At 38.7% G+C, this 26,388-nt stretch overlaps 1 protein-coding gene and 1 long non-coding RNA gene across 2 annotated transcripts in view; one reads left to right on the top strand and one right to left on the bottom strand.

Moving 5' to 3' along the window:
* The window catches only part of LOC114648954 (alpha-N-acetylneuraminide alpha-2,8-sialyltransferase-like), a 258,331-nt gene that overhangs the window by 71,576 nt on the left and 160,367 nt on the right, over positions 1–26,388 (top strand). The window lies entirely within an intron of this gene.
* On the bottom strand, positions 940–4,691 carry LOC127527235 (uncharacterized). The gene is made up of 3 exons (XR_007934542.1): positions 3,469–4,691; positions 3,234–3,273; positions 940–2,340 (listed from the first exon to the last, which is right to left on the bottom strand). It is a non-coding gene; the product is annotated as an uncharacterized LOC127527235 (long non-coding RNA).

Raw genomic sequence — 26,388 nt, 5'->3', positions numbered from 1 at the left:
TTCATGCTGACCCTTAATGCCCATTACATTCAGTTTGTCTCAGAGTGGTTTTGTATCCCTACAAACATCTGTGAGATTTTCATATTTGAAAGTTTGGTTGTGTCGCATGTAACATGGTGGTTAGTGAAAATAGAGCATACTTGGTACAGAGCTTAGTCTTGTCTTCCCCAAAGTTCCTGTCTCTGACTCAGTCTTTGTTCATTGTCTGGCTTTAAAAAACACAGATGTTAATACGTTCCAACTCAAAACTGGACACCAAGTATCCATAAAATATTTGACCTCATTGGTTGGCAGAATTTCAGATGTTGTAGCAAAGCCAGCCCAATGAAAAAATTCAGTGTTGACAGATAGGTGCAGACCAGATTAAGCAATAGACCAAGTATGCTGTTTTCACTAACCACCATATTACTGTGACACAAATGTTCAACTTTGAGTACCTTGACGATGTATGTACAGATGCAGAAGGCATGATGTTGGACTATTATTACTCAAAGAGGCATATCATTTGCCCTTACTGTCTCTTTAAAAGTCAAAAACCTTGAACCCGTAGTAAACTCTTTCAGGCTTGACCTCAGCCATTCAAATAGTGCAATTTCAAGGCTCAAGTCATCAATACCTAGCTACACTATACCTTAAAGGTCAACTCTCTTGGGAAAAGTTTATCCATATTACTAACCGAAGGTTGTAAACCGGATGGATGCAGGGCGCATCAAAGCGCGCGCGCACTGCAACGAGCCCACCCATAGCGAACGACACAGCCACAGAAAACACAGAAACGAGAACGTTGTAAATTGGATGTCATGCGCACTGCAACGAGCCCGCCACCTGTAAACCAGACTTGCTCTAATCCACTGTGCCAGTAATGCAGATCACATAACGGTCATTCAGTTTGGCGTCTGCCCCAGAGTCTAACGCAGCGACTTCCCAAAACGTGGCGGCTTCCCAGAGTCAGTAGGTGGCGCCCAAACAACACAACCTGTGAGCTACACTTGCTCTAATCCACTGTGCCAGTAATACAGATCACATAACGGTCACAGACTCTAACCCAGCGGCTTTCCAGACTCAGTGGCTGGCACACGAACACCACAACCTGTAAACTGAACTTGCTGTGCTCCACCATGCCAGCAGTCGGTGTCAGCAAAGGCAACGGAATCACGTCTCCACTACAGATATGCTTATATAATTAAATGACATTTCCCCAGACGCACCCACCTTCCATGATATGTCATCCATCCAGATATCAGACAGAACAGAAACTGATTGCCATTCTTGGATATCCGATTCGCTAGCGAATCGCAGGCTTACTTGTTATTAAATAAAACAATCATGCAATATTGCAACATGTAAATAGTGCATAAAGCCACAGATATGTTCTCAAAATATCTGTTTTAATCATAATACTCTGGTCATTTAAAATATTATGAAAACTTTCCTTTTTCAGTTAATACTTTTGATTTCATTGCCTCCATTCAAAATCTGCAGTTGCAGAAATTAAGGTGAGCACTCTTGGGTTTACAGCATACTGTTTCTTTGACTTGCTTCGCTAAACTTTTGTGCCTTTCTGGGTTGATGTTGGCAAAACACCTGAGGTAAATAAAGTTATAGTTTAAGTGAACATAAAAAAATTGTAATGTTTTATATTTGGGAATCCAGAAGTAATGGCAGATACAGTCAAAGTGAAAATATAATGAGACACATGATACCAGTACGGTTGTTAATTCTTGGATATTGCTTCTGCATCGGTCACACCACAAGGTGCTTGTAACTTTCCAGTACAGTCAATGTCTGAAAACTGACCATCCACATACAATAATATCAATTATATCAGACCACCTTTTACATACCTACAAACATACATACAAACACATATATGTAATCAATAATGCCATTAAACAACTGAAATGCATAAGCTACCTATAGAGTTTTACTAAAACTTGCCTTTGTATGAATTCTAGTGTTGATCCTACATCAGATGGATACTGAATATTGAAAATGTAGTAAGCAGCAAACATCATCTCGAAGGCCTCTAAAAATACTGGAATATTCACTTTGACAACATTTTTATCAACACTTAACATGAAGCAACTCACAGTCAGCAGAGTGTCTCCTGAAAAATATGAACATTGAACAAAATACTTTAATATTTAACATTTTGTGTTGGAAAATATATATAAAAGAAGTTCAGCATCTTATATACTCACCACAAAAAATGATACACGGTGATGCTGGAAGAGCAGACACAGATACCTCATTTGCTAAGCATGTGTCACTGACTTGGTAGAACATCACATTTTCGTTTTCATTGAAATATGCAAAAAAGAGCAAGACTGTGCCCGGAACCTCATGTAGCTTGCTGCAAGTTGCTTTTTCAGCAGTCTTCAACAAGGCATTTACTTCAACAACTTTTCTGTGTCTATCACTTCCAAGGCTTCTCATGTAGGCCAGAACTCTCTTTCCTTTAGTTGTAAAGGATTCCCTCATTGTTTCTTCTAAATGAATTCCAGTTAATTGCTTAAAGTGAACTATAATACCAATTTTCTCAAAAAGGAAAGGCCATTCGGTTTTAAGCGTTTCAACTGCCACATTGTTAATTATATCCTTTTCTCTGCGAATATGATGTTACCACCATTTTCTGGGATATAATTGATGATTCTTGAATTCCCTCAAGAAACATTTTCTTCAATTCTCTCTTATGACATTTTTGGGTTTCTACTGTTTCTTCCAGTGGCATCTGATCAGGACACCAATTCACACAGCCATACGTGTCTTGTATGCAGGCACGCTGATGTCGTGAAACTTCGTCAGGATCACTTCCACTGGATGTTGCTTTCTTCCTTTTACTTTTTGCGTGGTCATCCCGTTTTAACATTTTCTGCTCTTGCATGAAGCTGTTTTAGTAAGGAGTCATATCCACTACCAATACTTTCTCCTTCAATCACATCCTTTAATGACTTGAGGTATTTCTTAACCATCTTTGCTGCTATATGTATTAGGTGTCTTTTCAACGGCATCTTGCACACTGACATTACTTCACTTATCACAATTCTAATCAGTTCTCTTCGCCTTTTTGGGGGCAGTCTCTCCCCTCTTTCCAAATATCCCATTAAATCAGATGGCAGTTTTGTCCATGGTATGCAAAAGTCATCTATCCAGCGGTTACTAGTGGTACCAGAGTCTACTCCACCTCCACTAATGTTTGAACAACACGAACTAGATGGAGACATTTCAGTGACAGGGGTGAATAACCACAGGGATTGGGATTAAAATATTCACCTTAAAAATGAAAGCAAAAAAGATAACTGGCATGGCCATTAAAGGCATTTACAATTATTAAAAAAGAGTAACTTTTTCTAATTTTGGTAAAATATATTAGATATTGGCTCAGGTTAATGCAATATATTGATGAAGAATTGCCCAAACAAAGATGCCCAAGAACAGAATCTACCACAAACAATGAATTATACTCACTTGTGACTAAATTGCTGGAAATCAGTTTCCGTGCTTGAACTGGTTTCAGAACACTAAGCAGTTCTTCCTCCTTTATGTACTTGACATCTTCTGTGTGGTATACTCTCAAATCCTGAATCTTCTCTACAATAACTTTCAAATCTTCATTGTTCAAATTTGGGAAAACTGATCTGATAAAAGCATACAACTGAGTGCAATTTCTGTCCTGTTCCATATTTGTAACTGTAAAGAAAGGTATGTTTTCTAATCTGTCAAAAAAAGTCTATTTACAAACAGTATAAACAATATATTGTACATCCCCCGTGTGATTTAAAATAGAAATTAAACTGATAATGGCATGTGTTTCAGGCAAATGATGGAAGTTCCATGACTTCTGTAAGCTGGCAAAGGATAAAAGTCACCAAGACATTCAAAAGGTACAGACTGTATACACTCAGCGTCCTGGTATATCTGAAACAAACCAAGATGTGGTAAAAAATGCAGAATAATATTTTCTAACAAAAAAAATGCAGGTTTTTACTATCCTTGATTACCATTATCTCAATTTCACCAAATTCCAAATCTGAACCTTTATTTAGAATCAAGAAAAATCCCATTTATGTATAGTGTACCTTTAAATTGCACCTCCTCTGACAGAACTGTATCTGTCTCATCAAAATCAAAACCCCCCAATGCTCTAAGCATAGTTTCATTGTACAAATTGGCACAAAAAGGGATACTTTTCCTTATTTCTAAGTCAGCAGAAAAGAAAGTCCCAGAAAAAAGATAGGTTTGAAGTAGCTGATGATGTTCAGCAAGGCTTTGACAAATGTTCTTAAAATTCTGAAAACATCTAGCACACCTCTTAAAATAGGAATGCTTACTTTCAAATCTCATTGTCCATAAGTGTATAAGTGGACCAAATTTAAGAATTAAAGCAGCATAATGCCTTAAGTAATGGTACTTTGGGTTCAGAGGCTTTTCAGGAAATAACTCTTTTCTCATTTCAAGATATTCCATTATAATCACTTCCAAGTATGCAACCTGTGCAGTAGATATCTGTGGTACACATACTAATGCTACAATTTCTCCAAGCTGCATTATAAGCTGCCAAACAGAATCACTGTAGTTTAATATTATATCACCTACTACCACAGGTAAAAGTCTCAGCAAATTCCAGTTTTGTACTGCCTGTCCACAAAGTTTATCATTTTTCCCTCCAAACTCACAAGGCTTGGAACTGGCATCTGACCCGGCATAAACTGCACAATGCGTCTATTTAACTGAGAAACAGAAAACCATTTTTTAACATGTACAAAGTACTTCAGGCACAGAGCTAAATCACTGGAAACGTCACCTTTGAATAGATCATGACCTAAGCATGGAGGTAGACCAGGTTGTGAAACATGAAAAAAATGTAGCACATTAAACAATGAGTTAAACGTAATTCCTTCAACTTCTGAAATCTCAGAAGCTCTCATCATGTTAACTGCTACATTGTGCTGCTCCACTGAACGCAAAGGACCCGTAGCACAATCATCTCTTACAAAGACATTTCTTTTTACAAGGCAGTACCTACAAAAAATACTCACTGATACTGAAATTTTCAGTAAATCATCCAATGCTGTGAGATCCCAAATAATCACCAACAATGCAAAACAGACTGCCCTTTAACAAGCAATCAGAAATTTCCACACCATACTCCTCCAAGTTCTTAATGTCCTCTACTAATTTTGAGAACACCTTTTCCTGGCCAAATCATTTTAAATCTTTCTCATGACACAGCATCACCAGCTGCATGTCGTCAGTATTACAAACATGATGAGGTTGAAAATTTCTAAGAGTCAAATAAACAGCCAGAACTTTGTACTTTTTCTTAGCTGAGCCAAGAGGATTGACAATCTCAAATGCATCTTGAAAAAGAACTAGCTGTATTGCAGAGGTAGACTGGCTGAACAGAACATTTGACCTATACACAGAGCCATCATGTACTGTATGTCAGAAAAAATACTGGACCATGGTTCCAAAACACTTCTCCATGTACATTTTTTAGTACATCTTTATTGCTTAAAAGCCCTAATAATGTTAACTTTAGAGGTACATACTGTAAATATCTTTGATTTCGGTTTTCATCAGTGCCAAAATAAACAGTCTCAGGTTTTATATAATTAAAATATGATTGATAAAAACTTTTTCTTGTGTGTACACTTCTTAAAGATATTGCATTTGAGGCAGAAAACAAGTCACAGTTGGGAAGTATATTCATAATGCTACACACATTTTCATGCGACACTGATGACTTGCTCTTCAGTTCCAATTCCAGCTGTTTTATATATTTCTGAGATATGGCATTCAAGTCTTCCATCTCTTCCACAATCCTCTGGACTGTGGAAGATGATACCAGATATTTAACTTGCAATTTTAAATAAAACATTGCCAGGTTCCTTAAGTATAGCTGTTCTAGATTTTCCACACCATCACCTATGTCAGGGGTGGGCAAATTCATTCCTGGAGGGCCGCAGTGGCTGCGGGTTTTTGTTCCAACCCAGTTGCTTAATTAGAAAACAATCCTTGCCAATAATTACATTTCATGGCTTGTTAGTGCTTTAACTCTGCTATGTCAAGTCATTCTCATATCCTAGATTTTTTTTCCATTCTAAGGATATCATCCAAATACTTTGAAGTGTAAAACGGATGGGTAATTCTCAATCCTTCACTTTTTTCTCCTCTTTTCTTCCAAGTATTTAATTAAACCAAATAGAGCACGATAAATACACACAGGTGTAAATGGTAACAAGCTAAATGGATAACTGCTGCTTTCTTTTGTCATTTGCATCTTATTGCTAATAAGGAGCAATTAAAAACCAAGAATGCAGCTGTTTAAGACTTAAATAAGCAATAAGGGTTCATAATCTTAACGAGGGAGATAACTAAAATGAAGCAGAAGTGTTTCTAGAGCAATAAGTGCTTCTTATTAAGCAATTGGGTTGGAACAAAAACCTGCAGCCACTGCGGCCCTCCAGGAATGAATTTGCCCACCCCTGACCTATGTCATCCTTTGTGGGGTTTTCTGTCAAGCCGCTTTCATATGCTATACTAGAAGAACTTTGACCAGAGGCACAACTACTATTCCTAGAATTAGACTTGTGATTTCTTGAGATATGTGCAGTAAATGAAGACTTAATCTTAAAACTCTTTGTGCAGCCTTTGTAAGGGCAGGTCACAACTTCACTCTTGGCCATATGTAACCTAAGATGGAAAAAAAGATCCTTTTCATCTTTGCATTGCTTTTTGCACAACAATGAAGTGCATACAAATGACCCCAGATCACTGAGCAATTTGGGGAGTGTGTACTTTGCATGATTTCTGTAGACATGACTTTTGAACGCATTGTATTTCATAAATTCACGTTTACAAGATGCAAGGCCACATGAAAAAGTTGCATGTGCTTCACTTTTGTGAAGCATACAATGGTCTACATATGGCTTGAAAGTAGGGAAAACTGCTTTACAAAATTTACATATAAACATTGCAAAAAATGAAAATCAGTGCAGACTAATTGAAACATGCACAATAAGCAAGAAATTTGACTTTTGCACCCACAAAGCACTGAAAAAAGCACAAAAATGGGTTTGACACGCTGGTACTGTTACCAGTAAAAGAACGCGAATTTCTCATTTGCGTTTGAAAACCGCTTAGCACGTGCTTTTATCTCTCCAAGGCCTATCTATCTGTTTCGGCCCTGAAAAACCTCTATAACACGAGGGCAGTAAAAGTCGTGTAACCAATTTAGCTTCGCTTAAATGTTTATATAACCATATTACGATTTTTTTAACCAAAAGTATCCAATGACAAATATAAAATGCCTCGCTTTTCTATCTTACTTTAGTACTAGGGTGTTGTACCATGTTAGCCATTATGAATGTAGAGAAAAGCCTAGCAAAATGACACCTTTTATTGGCTAACTAAAAATATTACAATATGCAAGCTTTCGAGGCAACTCAGGCCCCTTCTTCAGGCAAGATGTAATCAATGACATCCTATCTTACTTTAAAATGAATATCGTTTACATCGTTTCAAGAGCAGCTGGCGAAATAAACTGAAGTGTATCTTTGCATTTCAACAAAAGAAAAAAAACAGATAAAGGGAACTTACTTCTTATTTCAGAACAAAAATAAGTAATTTCAATTGCCCTCAAAAGATAAAGTAATTTAAACTGCTCCCTATTTTAAACACACTTTATAACTTTTCTGTAACTCTTCGACGTTTGGAACACCAACTGCTTAAACAACCACGTGACACAATGAGAACGAGAGGCGAGCATCACGGGAAAAATGACGAACACGTGTCAATCACATTAGGTAGCCACTCGTCGTGTCAGAAGGTGGAGTCAATTATAAGGCGGAAGTATTAAAACACCTGCTACTGAGCGCTGGTTGTGGAGGAATAATTCAATGACGTTCTGAGCAAACAGCAAAGTGTAACTGGTTGAATTTATACTGCTGAGTTGTTGACATTTGCGGTTTCTGTAATAAATGAAAATAACAGTTTCAGCGAATGTGTGAATGCAAATAGCGTATGTGACAGAATGAAGCATGTACTTTTTCGGCCCACTTCATGCATTTGGGGATGTTCGGTTTTGCCAAATGCCAGCAGAAGTCAGATAAACGTCAACATACATTGGCAATTGAATTGGTAGTTTATTTATGTATTTATTTACCATAATATATGCAAGCTGAAAGTTTGTCGCTGTTATTTGAACAATACGAATTGAATCGTGTATATTAAAATACATGTATATACATTTTAAATGTCATCTTGTTTAATAAAAGACCACTTTTTACACACTAATAAAAAGCAAAAATGTGTGAAGCTAAGAGACAACCCCCCAAACACAAAAATCATTAAAGCAGTAAAAAAAAAACTATAATTAAAAACTAAACGTGCATGTTCGATTACTAAGTAGCAAAACAATACCACAGCATTAAAGGCAGTGTTTTGCTAAGCTACTTAAACTGATTTAGTATCGATTAAGTTTAAAGAACTAAAAAAATCAACAATATTTAACATTATCGTTTTATTAAAGATCTGTTAAATAAATATGGTGAAGCTGTAACATTTAGAATTTTGTATGAAAAAAAACAAAACAAAACATAGCCCTACAACAAAACTAAATGAGATACTTAATAAATTTTTGACAAAACCTGGACATTAAAACTTTAATAGTACACACAGTATTATTACAAACATGCAGTGTTTTAATACAAAATTAACATGAATTAATGGCAATACAACAGTTACCTAAAAAATATTCTTACACATTCAAACAACTAATTGACAATGGCCGCTAAAGCACTATTTAAATGTAAATATACATACTGTACATTTTTCTGTTTAAATACATTTTTATACCATTAATTGTACTACAGTTTATCACTGTGAAAAATATGCGGTAATTTAATGTATTTTTACTGTAATTTTTTACAGTGTGATATCACATGCTCTTTGCATTTTTCCATACCCATGTGACTTGCATGGCTCTTCTTTAGCATTTGTTCTCTGAGACTTGTAGGAATGACCATTGTTTCTTCCTTAAAGACAATTCCATTGATTTCAGACAAGTCATCGTTGAAAATGTCTCTTCCTTTTTCCACAGGAGCAGGTAGCTGTATTTCTTGTCTTTACCTCTCAGAAGGCCAGAAAACATCAGCTCTACGTGTTGTCGGGAACTTTTTCCATTCTCCCGGCAGGTTAAGAGAATCCCAGTCAATTCATGACGAGGAAACTCCAGCAAAATCCATGACTGTCATCTATTCTAACACCAAGTCTTGTTTTCACAATTTTTGCAAAATGAAATGACGGCGAGACGATTTTTAAATATGCAGTATCCGTGCTCTATATTAACTCTAAAACAAAAAACAATTGAGGTCCCTTTTTCTGGTGCTTTCCTTATGACATAGGTGACTAGATAGATAGATAGATAGATAGATAGATAGATAGATAGATAGATAGATAGATAGATAGATAGATAGATAGATAGATAGATACTTTATTAATCCCGATGGGAAATTCACAAATTCACGACTAAACAATGCCTGATAATAATAATACATTTCAATGACATACCTTAAACTAAACTGCACATATACGTATTAAAATTTTGTTGACACCTACAGTAAAGAGTACAAAACCGATGTATCGTGGTCCAGAAAGTTCACAGTTGCATAAAAGGCTCTGTGAATGGAAACTGTAGTTGGAGGAAGTCAGGGAGTCGGGAGTCCACAGAGAAAACCTGTGCAAGTGCACAAGTCAAATGGATAGGTTGATGGGCTGTCTAACGATAAAAAAAAAAAAGAAACTAATAGTGAAAGTAATTTGTCATAAACAAAACAGTTTTTTTTTTTCTTAAGAGAATAAAAAGAGAAAGATGAATTCAGCAATGCCAATCATGCAGAAGTGTTGCATTTTATTTCCATTTATTTACCACTTTGGTGTTACAAGTACTTTACCATGGGACTCTCTCACCACACCCACAGCGGGCCACTCTGTAATCATCAATCAACCTTATGTCCTTGGAAATGAGGGAGGAAAACTCCAGAAAGTTTTCAGAGTCAGGCTTGGAGGGATACCCAGGTGATTGGTCTCTCTCTCCCAGGTAAGTGGTGTGAGATATGGAAGCAGTTGTGACTTTAGGATCCTTAAGCTTCACCCTGTACTTTCACATCTCTGGTCCTACCACCTGTGGTTGAGACTTTGGTTTACTTGTCATAGACCATTGCCCCACAGGTCTGTTATTTCGTATTTCTAACCTTGCTTAACCTTTTAAAGAAACCCTTAGGTGGACAGGCCCAACACCTTAACCTTTGAGGCTAGAGAAATGTAAGAATCAAGACCAAGAAGATGTGATCTTATTTAATGAAGCACAAAATTAATTTTAAAGGTTAAAGATTAAATGTAATGTTATCTAAAATAACATTTTACCTTGTTGCCTGTTTAAACTAAAGTTGAAATTTAATATGGACAATAATATCCATCCATCCATTTTCCAACCCGCTGAATCCGAACACAGGGCCACGGGGGTCTGCCGGAGCCAATCCCAGCCAACACAGGGCACAAGGCAGGAAACAATCCTGGGCAGGGTGCCAACCCACCGCAGGACACACACAAACACACCCACACACCAAGCACACACTAGGGCCAATTTAGAATCGCCAATCCACCTAACCTGCATGTCTTTGGACTGTGGGAGGAAACCGGAGCGCCCGGAGGAAACCCACGCAGACACGGGGAGAACATGCAAACTCCACGCAGGGAGGACCCGGGAATCGAACCCAGGTCCCCAGATCTCCCAACTGCGAGGCAGCAGCGCTACCCACTGCGCCACCGTGCCGCCCGACAATAATATCCCTATATTAATTATTTTATTTTGATTGTATTTAGTATTTTCTATTATAAATGTTCAAAAACTCCTATGCTGCCTTAATAAATTAGTCATCCTAAAAAGATATTCCCTTCCCATATAATGTTTTTTTTCCTTTGTAAGTCTAATAATCAATAGTACAAGCCATTTTTTTGCATAATTAGTATTTCATTATTTCTAATACAATTTTTACTTACATTTATTAAACATTTCAGTCTTACCAAACAATCTACTGTATGTAGTGAGCTAATTATCCATCCATCCATCCATTTTCCAACCCACTATATCCTAACACAGGGTCATGGGCGTCTGCTGGAGCCAATCCCAGCCAACACAGGGCGCAAGGCAGGAAACAAGACTGGGCAGGGCGCCAACCCACTGTAGGACACACATACACCAAGCACACACACCTGCATGTCTTTGGACTGTGGGAGGAAAGCGGAGTACCCGGAGGAAACCCACGCACACATGAGGAGAACATGCAAACTCCATGCAGGGAGGACCCGGGAAGTGAACCCGGGTCTCCTTACTGCAAGGCAGCAGTGCTACCAATGCGTCACCATGCTGCCCCTGAGCTAATTATATCAAAGCCTAATACATGAGCAATTAAACATCCATCAATCTTCCTAATCCACTTATCCAGGGCAAGGTTATGGTGCAGCTGTAGCCCGTCCCAGCAATAAATGGAGAAGAGAGCACTCCATCTCAGGGTGAGCACAAACACACACATACATGCATGGGCCTGTTCGGCAATGGCAATTCACTTAACCTGCATGTCTGTTGGATTGTCCAAGGAAAGCAAAGCACATAGAGGACATCCACAAGGACATGGGGAGACAATGCGTGTAAACTCCACACAGGGAACAACCAGGACACGAACCTTTGGTATCCTTGTAGTTAGGCAGCAGCACACTGTGATACCGTGCCACTTGTAATAGGACATCACATAAAAGAAGAAATGTGTTTTTAAAATCAAAGGGAACTGCAGAAGCAATTAAAAAGGAAAATAAGATACTGTATAAGGTTATATCATAAAAGTAGTTCTCATTCATCCACTCCTTTAATTCAGCCCCTTAACAGACAGCTGATCAAACTCTGGACACCGGACCATTTAGTATCTCTCACTCTTGATTACAGAGCAAGACTCAAGCATTTCATCAAATGGGGGGAGACCCTCTTTATCATTTCGAGCCACCGACACTCCATCTTTTCATCAAGTGAGGGATCATTTTGATGGCATGTGGATACTTGATCATGTCATCGAATGAGGTATGTGGGTTGGCACAAAGCTCACTTGTCATCATGGAGCAATGGGTGCACACCCAGAATACCTAGATGGTAGATCTTCCCCCAAAAGCTGATATGCTGATAACAAGGTAATAGCTGAACAATAACTAAAAAACAAACACTTTAATATACAATAGCCTAAACAATGTGCATTGGCAAAGGGAAATGGAAAACCATGAAACAGAGGTAGTTGTATGCTTTTTTTCCTTCTTACAACAAAAGTGTTGATTATTACTGAAATGATACTAACAATGTAGCATTTGTAAGGGGCTACTGACACTTACAATAGTATATTGTTTAATAATTGGTATTATTTGGTAGCTTCTCCACCACCAGAGACTTAGAAAGCAAGATTGACATGCATTATATCATACCAGTAACGGCTCACTGCACGATAACGTGCAGTGAATACACTTGACTTGAGCATTCGTAGTTTTCATACTCTTTCTCTGTATGTTTAGCATTCATTTGCTCAGAGGTTGATGCGTGTGCTGCTTCCTGAGCAGCTCTTCTTTTCTCCACCCTAACGGCCCGCATTAAAACTTTTTGCATTAAAACTGATTAAGTCAGTTTTTTGTTGCAATTACTTAGTATGTTTTTCTTTAATTTTTCACTTAATTTGGCACTTAAGTTTTCAATCTGCCTCAAGAATGATTTAAGATATAAAGAGGTAGGGGAAGTAACGGCAAAGGTGGTAGGGATGAGAACGGCGCCCGTACACGTGCCGCATGGCTGCCCTGCTGCCCGCTGCTGAGAGTTGATTCTACAAAAAAATAAAATTAAAAAGAGGAATAACCTCAGAGGTCAGTCATCACCCTGAAAGTGGGTAGTAGACGTCACGTAGTATATGTCTACCAGATTTCAGGTTAATATGTCAAACGGTTTGCGAGCTACAGGTGATTTAAAATCCTCAACAGACAAACAAACAGCCATGTTAGCGTATTATATATAAAGATTTGATTGTGTGGTAAGGTGGACAAAGGTGATGTTTATGAGGGTATGTCAAAAAGTATCCATAATAACATTTTATATTTTTGATACTCTTCGTTGCAGCAGTAGTTGTGCATGAATGTGGGATCTTTCTTTCTTTTTTTTTTTTTGAGTTTTGCCAACACTGTTTCAAGTGGTATGGGTAACCTGTTACAGCTTAGTAAGGATTTTGTCCCAAGCAAAGTTTAATTTAGTGTCAAATTTCTGTTGTCTTTTGAATACTAATTTGTATATTTGGTACTGGTTTTGTCTATTCTGTGTACTTACATCATATTATGGATTTTATAAATAATGTATTTTTTTATTTTACCACTCTGTATTATGTCAATATTAGTTGTTTTACTTTTAGTTATTTATCGTTTTTCCTTAAAATGGAGGCCAAGGAAATGGGGCTACCAGGTGTTGCATATGGGGATGTTCTCTGCTGTACAAAAGAATAAACTTCAATTTGTACTGAAGCTATGGTAGTGCAATTGTGATTGGTACTCTTGCTTTTGTGATTTTTGCTTTTCTCTGTGGATTTCCTGGATTTTAAACCCTGCTGTCATTCAAGATACAGTTACTGGATTTGTGTTCTTGTTTTTGCGCCTTTTTTCCTGTTTGATGTCGTCTTTCTTTACAGTAAATGCTTTATAATGAAGGTTATTTTCTTCTGTTATTAAGGGCCAGAGGAGTGATAGTTTTCCTCTTCCCTTTCTTAATATTATTCTTTGAGTACTTTAAAAGCTTGTGCCTCAATTAAGGCCTGTGAAGGCCAAAGCCTACTTGTTGAAGTTGGGGTTAGGCAATGCACCAAAGAAGAGCAGCATCCTGTTGTTTCACCCCTTATAAAATGATATATATGTAAAATATAAAAATATTTTTCCTGTGTCCCCAGTTTAAAAATGTGTAGATTAAGTGGATTGGCAATGTTAAATTGTCCATAGTCTGTGCTTGTGGCACATGCGAGTGAGTTCACCGTGTATTAGACTGACACCCTGTCCAGGGATTGTTTCTACCTTATGCCCTATGCTTTCTGGGATTGGCTCCATCTTCCCTGTGACCCTACTCATGATAAAGCTCTCTAGATTTTGGAATTACTCCTCCTTTAACTTTATTCTGTTGACACTTCCAGCAGCGAATTCAACCGATCTCCCAGCTCTTACATTTGCAAGTGGCATCATGTGGTACAAATAGCTCTGTTCCCTGGACTGTCTACTTGTGCAATCTTCCTTTTTTATTTGTGCCATTTTCCTTTGTTCTTCTGGACTGCGTGATACTTTCTCGCCCTAGGTGGTGTTGAAAACAATGTTTTATTGAATCTTTTTGTTCTGTCACCCAAAGTGCAGCGGTAGGGTAGGTGATGGTGTCAGGCTGGGCTTATTGACATATTTAATTGTTAGAAATGCTTGAAAAATGTTTTGTTTTGGTTTTGCTTGTTTCGATAAACATTTGATCAAAGAATTTCTTTTTGCTTTAATGTTTCAACTTTTTGCCTTTCAGGAGACTTACTCTGTTTAGACCCATCTGTAATATATGCTCTTAGTAAGAATCTCTGTCATTTACTACAAAAGAAAATTGCTAAGGCATCCTGAGGAGGTGCGCTTTAATTGGCACCCGAATATAAACACATGGGGAGTAGATTGGATTGTCATGGGCAGATCATTACACAATGCGAGAGCACAAGCTGAGAAACAGAGTGCATTGTTCCCTCTTCAGTTTTTGAATGGATTTTAAAATATCAATACAATAAACACACTATAATTAAGTACATGAAATATCATTTTCTATCAAGTGTTAACTAGCAGTCATATTCAAATTATCGCCAAACAAGAGAGATCAAGAGCAGAAGAGAGCATAGTCATTCATAGGATAATAGAAATTCAAGTGGTTAACGAACTTGCAGCAAAGTTCACTGATTGACAGGGGGGCACTAACTTGGCCCAAAGTGGAAAAGTGTGTGTTTGTGTGTGTGTGTGTGTGTGTGTGTGCGTGTGTTTGTGTGTGTGTGTGTGTGTGTGTTGAGGGTGTACCTGACAGCAAGTCATTAACCTATTTTGTTGGTGAAAACAGGACGATGCCAGAATACAATTAGAGGTCTGACAATTGATTTCATACAAGAAATAAAATACCATGGCCATCACACAAGAACTGAGGTTCTCAATCTTTCCATTATCATCCACTGTGCATCTCAGCAATTAGCTATACCTAATAACAGAATATGCATAGAGTGTACTGGATATCATCATGTTTCAGACAGTATTTAAATTAATATGTATCACACTGCCATTTTTTGCACAAAAAGAAAACAATAAAACTATGTATATAAGACATGGTACACTCATCTAAACAAATTAACAGACTTGTCTTAAGCACAACTAATTAATCAAGCAAAAAAAAGCAGTAGACGTCATATTTTAAAGATGTAGATAATACAATGTAATTGAAATACTTTTCAAGAAGTAACTATAAAACATGGATGTCACATAAAAAATGTCTCTCCATCTTCTATGAAAATATAAAGTTTATTAAATACTACATTATTATGTACCTTTTATTATAATACCTTCATACAGGCTTGTTTTGTTCAAAATACAGCACAACTGTTTCTCTTCTTTTTTCTTCCTTTTTACTTTCTCGTATACGAAGTATAGGGAAAGTATTGTAATCGTCCAAAAATTCGACCTTGAGATTTTGATGAATCTTGATGTTTTAGACCTCCCTGAGTCTGAAAATACCATTTTTGTAATTATGTCTGTGTGTCGGTCTGTGTGTGTGTATGTAAACACGATAACTTGAGTACACTTTCACTTAGGTCAACCAAATTTTGCATACAAGTATTAGGTACAAAACTTAGATTTCCTATCAACTTTTGAGCTATTTTGGCTAACCAGAAGTGTTTTTTTTTTTTTTTTTGGATTTGATTTGTTGTTGATGGTTCTTTAATGTACATAATATAAAAATACAACCATGGTCTTGCGGTTTACTCTTCAAATATCCATCCCCATATCTGAGTATATGAGAAAGTCGAGGAGACCACTCACAATCTTCTTTTTCTGCACCTCCAGTCCTCCCAGACAAGCTTTGTCTTTCCTCCACACCCAGCTCCAGCTCCACTGAGTCGAGAGGAAGGCTCTCTTTTAACTCTAATCTATTGACCCTGGGATATCATTTTGGGGTCAGAAGGGTCAGGCAGGACCACCACAGTCCTTGTATCATTAATGTGTAAGAGTTCTCACTGGTGGTCCCCCAAACCCCGACAGGGTAGGCCTATGGGATCACAACTCCCATGCTGCCCTGTGGGGTCCATGCTAGGGCTTGCCAGATGGGATGCTGCCATTTAATGTACAGGGGAATGCTCTGTCCATAGCAGGCAGTCAATTAACACTGAAACACTGTGCTGACCTTCCCGGTACCTGAGTCTATCCCATGTGTTGCTTTATGATTGTTAGGACACCACTCCCGCTCTAGCTACTGAAACATCCTTCCACTTCTGGGTCCTGGCATGGAAAGGAGATATTATCTCTCCCTCTCTTTCCTTCAGTTATCAAGGCCTCCATGGCCAGGTAAAGGAGCGGAGTCCATACCAGCTGGGATGCCAGTTCACCTGTCACAACATTTACAATTTAATTTATAAAATGGCATAACAATTATAGATAACATGAACCTGTCGAATTATTACCAGCGCATTATGACAAGCCAATCTCAAGAAAACATGCTAACTTTCCAAGTAAAATAGTTAAAACATTACATTTTTTCACATAGTTATTGAAATGTTTACATAAAAACACGTCATTTAGAAAAAATTTAAAAGAACACTTGGAAAGAGTTAGTTTTACATATCTTACCCTATCGCTGTCCACCACGTGGCTAAAGACTCAATGAAGAAGAGAGATGCACCTGCTACAACAACAAAAAAAGTAAGCCAAACACTAACTACGTGTATAAAGCGGCGCTGACTTTGGTGAATTTCACAAAATCATCAAATGAACTGTTCAATTTTTTCAGCTGTAGGTGTTTGAGTGGGCCCTGACTGATTCTTCCTTCACACTCATTCGCTATAAGATAACCTCACTAGTGATGAGTTAAACAGAGAAGTTTCAAGTCTCATGCAGTTTCGCAAATCTATCACTAAAGTTAATTTCACTGACAATTTCACAATTATGAAACACAAAAGTCATTAAAAACAGCTTCTTGGGTTTTAAAGGTTTTTTGCAGTAGAAAGCAAGGAATATTTCCTCCCTAAAGACTTGTTCTTAGATTTGTGTATTTTGCAGCAGCTGCGTAATGGCAGTACACACCTTTATATCAAGTCAAGTCAGTTTCATTTGGTGCCTTTCATTACCGCAGCGGTGCGGTGCGTTTTTTAAAGATTGTGACATGCCATGTTTTCCACACTCCAAAGCACATGATTATGCACATTATGACATCTTCCCCACAGCTATTTGCCATCCCTGTCATTACCCACCCTTTCCTGTCTCTTGATTCATACAGATGAGGGTTTGCACCATCCATGTGACGTGAAGTTTCAAGTTTCAGTTCTGCCATCAATGTGTCTTTAAGACTGCAATCACTAAGACTGTTGTTATATTTGGCAAAGTGGGCTTCATAGTATATACTACTAGAACAACCACAACACACATCTGATGGTCCAAAAAACATCTACATGTGGTGGGAAATGATTCAGGTGATTTTTTTTTTAAATAAATATCTTTATTTAAATACTAAAAGAAAGGCAGATGGATGCAAAGTTAATGCGTGAAAACACTTTCAGACAGAAATAAGCACCATTCTTCTTATGTGACTGTCACAGATTTCTCTAGATGTGAGAACAATATTTTTTTCTGAATTTTTCTTTGCAAAGCGAAGTAGTAAAGTTTCCTTGTGAATTCAGTTTCAAGCAAATTGTTTAACTGCAAATTCAATTTTGTGTGAAGTGTTTCACTGCAAATCAATTTTTGCGTGAATCATTTTACTGAGATTCCAGTTTCTCCCAAATTGTTTTGCTTATCCCTGCTTCCCACACCCAGTGAGTCTGTACTAAAACAAACAGGACTGGAAAAGAGATTAATAGATGAAAAGATCGAAAGAATCTGTAATATTTTCTGTATGTTTCAAGTTATTCAACAAGAACAATTCAAGTAAAGATCAGCATGCAAGGTGCTTTTACCAAGAAATGGATTTTTGATTAATTTCTCCATACAGGGGCAGATTCTGTAAATGCAGGTTTGTAAAACAAAGAGAATGCACTTGTGAACCATTTCAAAAAGATGAGCAGAGATGTAACATGGCTCACGTACTCAGAGCAAACATGGCATCCAGCTTGACAGCTTCTGGTGTGACAATCATCACAATCTCTTACCTCTTTCAATTTCTTGCTAACAGTTGTGCATGTCCATAATTTGTACTGTGCCTAAAGAGCAAGCAATATCTTTGAATGAAAGTGGAATAAGTGCAAGTATTAGATCTTGTCTGGGCAATGAATTATTTCAACAGTTTAAATAAAGTGACTGCCATTCATTATACAGGTCTCAGATAATCAGCAAGAACAGCAAACGTGAGAAGCCAGTGGTCTTGTCCAAGAACATGACAATTGCTTGCCTCAACTTCTGGGATAAGATCCTTTCATTGAGCTCCATGGAGAAGTGAGTAGCTGTTTTCTTAAGTGATCAGGGTGGGTTTCTGATCCTGAACAACTTCTGGGGTGGACTGAATACCAGAACAATGACACATCCTTTTAAAAAGAAGTTTCTCAAAACACAAATCCATATCTGTGATTTCAGAAAGAAAAAGTGCCACCCAGGTACTCTGATGACGCACTGATTCATATAACAACTTTAGGGACCCAGGTTTGATTTCCAGTTCAGTCTCGACGTGGACAGAGATTGCATGCTTTCTCATGCCTATGAGAGTTTTATTTGGATTCTCTATTGTCCTGACATATCCCAATGACCTGCTTGTAGGATAAGTGGTTCTGCACAAGTTGGTGAGGGTGTGTTTATGAGGGTGACTTGTGGTTAGAGCTGTTTCAAGTGATTTACATTCTCTGTAAACAGCAGGCTCTTAGTTATCAGTTTTTTTGCCTAGGGGATGTGAAAGATGGCATGGACTCTTGGCTGTACATATATCTAGAAAATTACTTCCTATTGAAATATATTTAAGAGGAAATAGACTGCACGTTCAAAGTGGAACAGGTTAGAAAAGCAAAACATTAATGCTAACTGGAGAGATGAGTTAAAGTCTAGCATCTGATACAAAATTAATTATAGCTTTATAATGGAACGACAACACTGTGTTGAGAACACTGGATTGCTTTTTCTGAAGTTCTCACATCATCATGTTTATCTTGTACCATTCCTCATGTTTCACAACACAGGCATACTAAGCAACCAAGCACCTGTTTTTACTTTTACCTCAACCAAAACTCAGCATTGTGTATTATAAGTTGCCGCTGGTGTATATAAAGTCACTTTGCTATGAGTATATCATCTGAAGCCTTTTCTAATCTTATTTTTAGAATCTCACCTGAGGATCTAATTAAAGATATGCAGTTCATGAAAATATGTCCTTGGAGAAAGCACCTCGGAAACCAAAATGTGTTCAGGTATTTAACAACGAGTTCATTCTTCTTGATTTACCTTGACCACGCTATCTGATATTATCATTAAAAAACATTTGCTAAAGCTATTTTGGACTCTGTATTTAGCCATTTAAATTATTACTGGCAAATGTGTTTATCAGTGTACTTGGTAGCTGCAATATTACTCACTGATATACTACATGACAGGTTTTATTGGGCACTGTTGACTTATCAATGAAATGAGTGACAAATGTTGATCATCATGCCAAGAGTGAGCATGTCAGGATGTACCCGACCCTTAGATGTTAACTAGACCCCTTAGTAGTTCATACCTTAGATGGATCAGTTGCAAGTGAGGAGACCAACCACAGTTTTAGTGGCAAAACAAAATGCATGATTTAATTTTAAATACAGTGACATAGTGCAGTTTAAATTATTCTTCATAAATAAATGCCGTCAATAAAACCCGAATCATTGGGATGAGGTCATTCATCCATAACAAATATCTCAAAGCAATCTTAAACACTAAGAATGTCCAGAGCTCAGAGTCCTCCCTCCAGAATACTCCACATCCATGTGTTCTATCCATAAACGTTGCCGTGTTGCCAATATTACCCCATTTCAGCAAATAAGCTAGGTGACAACTAGCATTTACCTAATCATTACACTTATTTGCTTACATAGTCCCTGAGCCTGTCATTCCATCCCTGGTGATCCTCACATTTCAATGCTTGCTGTGGAACATGGCCTCCCTGACTCTCTCATTTCCTTTTTTCCTTATGGAATGGGGGTGAATTAAAAGAGTCAAAGTCTCCCCTGTGCCTTCTGCACCACCAAAAGTCCAACACCCCCTTTGGAACAGCAGACAACCTTACTCCTTTTGGAGATCCATCCATTCGAGCTGTCTCATGCAACTTCTACCTCCTCGTATCTCGTCTTTTTACACTGCGCAAGTGCACACACACATTTATGTCTGTGATCCTTCAGTCCTTTTTGTTCCTGCTCTTTTATTTCTAACCCTGTATTAATTTTGGTGAATACCCAGAACTACCAAATGTGGAGCAGCTGAGCTAATGTCCTTAATGCATGTATATAATCACCAATCACCCATGATTGCTTTGCTCATGGCACTCACCACTGTTGCATCACCCTTCACTGAAAAATAACACTAGGCCAGTCTCTTTGGAGGCATGGGTTCATATCCTATCTCTGCCACCAAACGTCAGTAGTCACCTTGCTGGGACATACCCAACATTCACGTGTTAACTAGACTCCTATTAGTTTAAAACTAACATGGACCTGCAGTAAGTGAGTAGACCAACAATAGTTTTTTTAGGGGCAAAACAAAGTGCATGATTTATTATAAATAAAGTGACACAGTACAGTTCCTTTTCAATGTTCATTCATTATCAAACCATGCTACTGTTCTTGCATTGAAAAATAATTCATTAAGTAACCACAGTCACCTAGTCACCACATAAAACTGACAGAAAATACTGCCTTACCTTGTCCGGAGCCATGGATGAGTGGGAGAGGTGGACTGTGCATGCAGCGCCAACTGTTAAAGTCAGATCACAAAGCCAGTTTAGGATGAGAAGAATTCCTTTACTGACCCGTATGTGAAGCCACTCAGTACATGAAAAGAGATGACTGACTTACAGATGCTAGTAACATTTCTTCAATACACTTAATCAATTACAGAAGTACATGGTTAGTTTGACATGTCGTGTTCTTGCTAGTGACTGGTAAAGAAGACCTTAGGAGTCAGGATTCTGCTACACTAGACTGTACTGGTTTTCTTATCAATACTTGTCCTTGTACTAAAATAGCAGTGGGACTGGGTCACAGAGCAACAGAGCTAACTATTAAGAAAAAAGCTAACTATTAACAAGGACAGAAGTTATTCAATATAATCAATATATAATCAATTTCTGAATATAAAATTTAACTTTCACAATGTGCATATAAATTAAAGACATATATAGCCACACACAAAATAACTCTCTGTAATCACTAGTTACAATCCCTAAATGAAATATTAGCAGAAGGGTGGGTGTTAAGAAATCTCTTTTAGTTGTGCCTTGTAAGAGTTCGGTAATTAACAATTTAAGACAAGCGAAATGGAAATACTTCTAAATATTTCAATTCCTCAAGGTAAAGATGCCATGTGATATTTATTCACATATGTTTCAATAGTCTGACACAGTTAAGCATTTTCTTTGATTAACAGGTCTACCATTATACAAAATCATGCAGTGTGTGACTACTGTTAGCAGTAAGTGAAATTCAATATCATGCCGAGCTTCACAGCATTGACTTTATATTAGTTTCAACTCTGGCCAAATGGTACAACATTTTGGGGGGCTTTACTTAAAGTATCGGAACACTTGATCTAAACTATTCCATTGACAATGGCTGAGAAAGATGAAAGGTATGATGGTGGGTTTTGATTTAAAATTCTCCTAAATAGTTCAAAGAATAAAAATCTTAATACTTTAAATAAATTCAGTCTGGGCATACTTAAAAATCACAACAGGATGACATCTTTGGCTTACCACTTAAGAGTAAAATATGCACCAATGTCACTTTTAAAACCTCTAACTTTAAACAGGAAACTCTTTGACAGTCCACAATCCATGAATGTACAACTCATCTCATATTAATGAAAGAAACAAATTGTAAAGCTTTAGCTATGACTATTTATTGCAAAATAGATCATATCAGACTAAAGACCTTCAAATATAGCAGAAAATACAGGTACAGTTGAATCATTCAGTGAGGTCTGATAATTTTTACACATTACCTTCATCTGGAACAAATATATCACATATCAAGGATTTATATGAAAGGCACATGTCTTCACAGTGTCTGCAGCTAAGAAACAGTGCAGAAGTCACATTCACAGGGACTAATGGACATCACTGGAGCTACCTTGGTTAAAAATGATTAATTGCAATTAATCTAGAATGCCATTTTGTGATTTAAAATTGTAATTGTGTGACAGCCCTAATTTAGTTGCTTTTATGATGAATTGGTGATAAATGTATAAGATCTGTTACTGGTCAAATGTTTTACTATGTCAATGCAACTAGTGGAAGATATTAATTGTTGAGAAGCTGATAATAATCCAGCAAGGCCTATCATTGGCATTACTTGGGAATATTTCTGAGACAGTGCTAGACTATGATTTAAATGTCTTGTCTAGAGCATGAAACATTCCTTGAAGCAGTTTTGGACTATTAATGGGACGACTGCTTGACAAATTAAAGTGAGACAGTGTTGAGCTATCACTAGGATTTACTTTGTGTCAGAAAGTCCTTTGTCGGGTTGAATTGCGACCTCTAATGGTAGAACCTTAGAAACACTTGTAGAACTTTTCTTACATATTTCCGGATGAAAGTTCAGGCTTTGCACGTCTTTCGTTCCTTTGTTTACTTGCTGCACGTTGTGAGAATAGTTTGTCCTTTTCTCCTATCAATTGAGTCATTAATGCTGTGCGTCCTTGCGGAAAAAACAGCAACAGGAATTAAAGTACTTTCAGAGTTCAGATTGTCCATCCATCCATCCATCCATTGTCTCCCGCTTATCCGAGGTCGGGTCGCGGGGGCAGCAGCTTGAGCAGAGATGCCCAGACTTCCCTCTCCCCAGCCACTTCTTCTAGCTCTTCCGGGAGAATCCCAAGGCGTTCCCAGGCCAGTCGAGAGACATAGTCCCTCCAACGTGTCCTGGGTCTTCCCCGGGGCCTCCTCCCGGTTAGACGTGCCCGGAACAACTCACCAGGGAGGCGTCCAGGAGGCATCCTGATCAGATGCCCGAGCCACCTCATCTGACTCCTCTCGATGCGGAGGAGCAGCGGCTCTACTATGAGCCCCTCCCGGATGACTGAGCTTCTCACCCTATCTTTAAGGGAAAGCCCAGACACCCTGCGGAGGAAACTCATTTCAGCCGCTTTTATTCGCGATCTCGTTCTTTCGGTCACTACCCATAGCTCATGACCATAGGTGAGGGTAGGAACATAGATCGACTGGTAAATTGAGAGCTTCGTCTTGCGGCTCAGCTCCTTTTTCACCACGACAGACCGATGCAGCGCCCGCATTATTGCGGATGCCGCACCGATCCGCCTGTCGATCTCACGCTCCAATCTTCCCTCACTCGTGAACAAGACCCCGAGATACTTGAACTCCTCCACTTGGGGCAGGATCTCACCACCAACCCTGAGAGGGCACCCCACCCTTTTCCGGCTGAGGACCATGGTCTCGGATTTGGAGGTGCTGATTCTCATCCCAGCCGCTTCACACTCGGCTGCGAACCGATCCAGAGAGAGCTGAAGATCACGGCCTGATGAAGCAAACAGGACAACATCATCTGCAAAAAGCAGTGACCCAATCCTGAGCCCACCAAACCGGACCCCCTCAACGCCCTGGCTGCGCCTAGAAATTCTGTCCATAAAAGTTATGTACAGAATCGGTGACAAAGGGCAGCCCTGGCGGAGTCCAACTCTCACTGGAAACGGGTTCGACTTACTGCCGGCAATGCGGACCAGGCTCTGGCAACGATCGTACAGGGACCGAACTGCCCTTATCAAGGGGGCCGGTACCCCATACTCTCGGAGTACCCCCCACAGGATTCCCCGAGGGACACGGTCGAATGTCTTTTCCAAGTCCACAAAACACATGTAGACTGGTTGGGCAAACTCCCATGCACCCTCCAGGACCCTGCTAAGGGTATAGAGCTGGTCCACTGTTCCGCGACCAGGACGAAAACCACACTGTTATTGAAAGAGTTCAGATTGTGTTTGAAATTAATCCTTACGGTAAGGGTGACCAAGCGTCCTCTTTTGCCCGGACATGTCCACTTTTTACGTCCTGTCCGGGGCGTCCTGGCGGGTTTTATAAATTCACGAAAATGTCCAGTTTTTCATAGGACCATTACGCATGTACGTAAATTGACTGGCATTTTGCACACAATGCTAGGGTACTACTTTTTTGCGTGACGTAATTACCTGGAGGCTGCCTTGTGGGCAGGTCTGCGCCGCGCGCGCAAACACACAGACACAGACAGGGAGCAGTGCAGACAGGGATCAGAGCAGAGAGCGGAGCAGTATAGTAGGGAAAATGCCGAAGCGTAAGTGCAGCTTCACCGATGAACTGCAAAGAAAATTTCCCACATACCGTCCCGGTCGGGACAAGTGGAAGGCGGAGTGCACCGTGTGCAAAGCCGGTACATATGTCTCGGTATCCAATAAAGGTGCTGGGGATGTGAAAGCCCACATGGACACCGAGAAACATAAAAAAGCTGTGCGAGGTGAGACTAGTTCATCTGCAAAGTTGACAGAGTTTTTTGTCAGACCAGGAAAAACAGAGGATGATGTAAATGCAGCAGAAGGTGCAATGGCTTTTCATACAGTGAAACATCACAACAGTTACAGGTCCATGGATTGCACCAGTACTTTGCTTAAAAAGGCATTTCCTGACTCTGACATTGCAAAAAAGTTTTGTAGTGCTCGCACCAAGACCGAAGCCATTGTCAATGGTGCTATAGCCCCCCACTCTGTTGAAATCACTCATGAAGCACTCAAAGAAATCCAGTACTGTGGTGTTTCCACAGACGGGAGTAACCACGGAGCAGTGAAAATATTCCCAGTCATAATCCAGTATTTTGACTGGAAGAAGGGTGGCGTGCAAACAAAATTGATTGAAGTTAAAGACATACCCAATGAGACAGCAGAAACCATTGCAAAATATCTCACAGAAACCCTGGCAAAAAACAATCTGTCGGAAAAATGCATTGCATTTACTGGAGACAATTGCAACACAAATTTTGGAGGAATCCGACGTGATGAAGCTGGAAAGAATGTGTTTGCAAATTTGAAGAGTTTGCTGCAAAACAAGACTCTGATCAGTGTGGGTTGCCCAGCACACATATTGAATAATTGTGCACACCATGGGGCAGATACAATAGAAATTGACATTGAGAATATCATATTCAAAATCTACCAGTACTTTCACATTTACACTGTGCGCACTGAGAGCCTGAAGGAGTATTGTGATTTTGTTGAGATTGATTACAGAAGGATGCTCTCTCACAGCAAGACAAGGTGGCTGTCATTGTTCCCAAGCATTGAGAGGATGTTACAGATGTTTCCAGCTTTAAAGGCATATTTTCTGTCTCAGCAAAAGCCACCCATAGCACTCAAGAGTTTTTTTGAAAATGATTTTGCTGAAATCTACCTTTGGCACATGCACACACTCATGTCTGTGTTCCACACCCACATTCAAGAAATGGAACAGGAGAATAGATAGATAGATAGATAGATAGATAGATAGATAGATAGATAGATAGATAGATAGATAGATAGATAGATAGATAGATAGATAGATAGATAGATAGATAGATAGATAGATAGATAGATAGATAGATAGATAGATAGATACTTTATTAATCCCAATGGGAAATTCACATTCTTCAGCAGCAGCATACTGATACAATAAATAATATTAAATTAAAGAATGATAATAATGCAGGTGAAAAACAGACAATAACTATGTATAATGTTAAATATTAACGTTTACCCCCCCGGGTGGAATTAAAGAGTCGCATAGTTTGGGGGAGGAACGATCTCCTCAGTCTGTCTGTGGAGCAGGACAGTGACAGCAGTCTGTCGCTGAAGCTGCTCTTCTGTCTG

The sequence above is a fragment of the Erpetoichthys calabaricus genome, chromosome 3 (assembly GCF_900747795.2).
Source record: "Erpetoichthys calabaricus chromosome 3, fErpCal1.3, whole genome shotgun sequence".
Classification (NCBI taxonomy): domain Eukaryota; kingdom Metazoa; phylum Chordata; class Cladistia; order Polypteriformes; family Polypteridae; genus Erpetoichthys; species Erpetoichthys calabaricus.
This window is presented reverse-complemented; position numbering and strand designations above follow the sequence as displayed.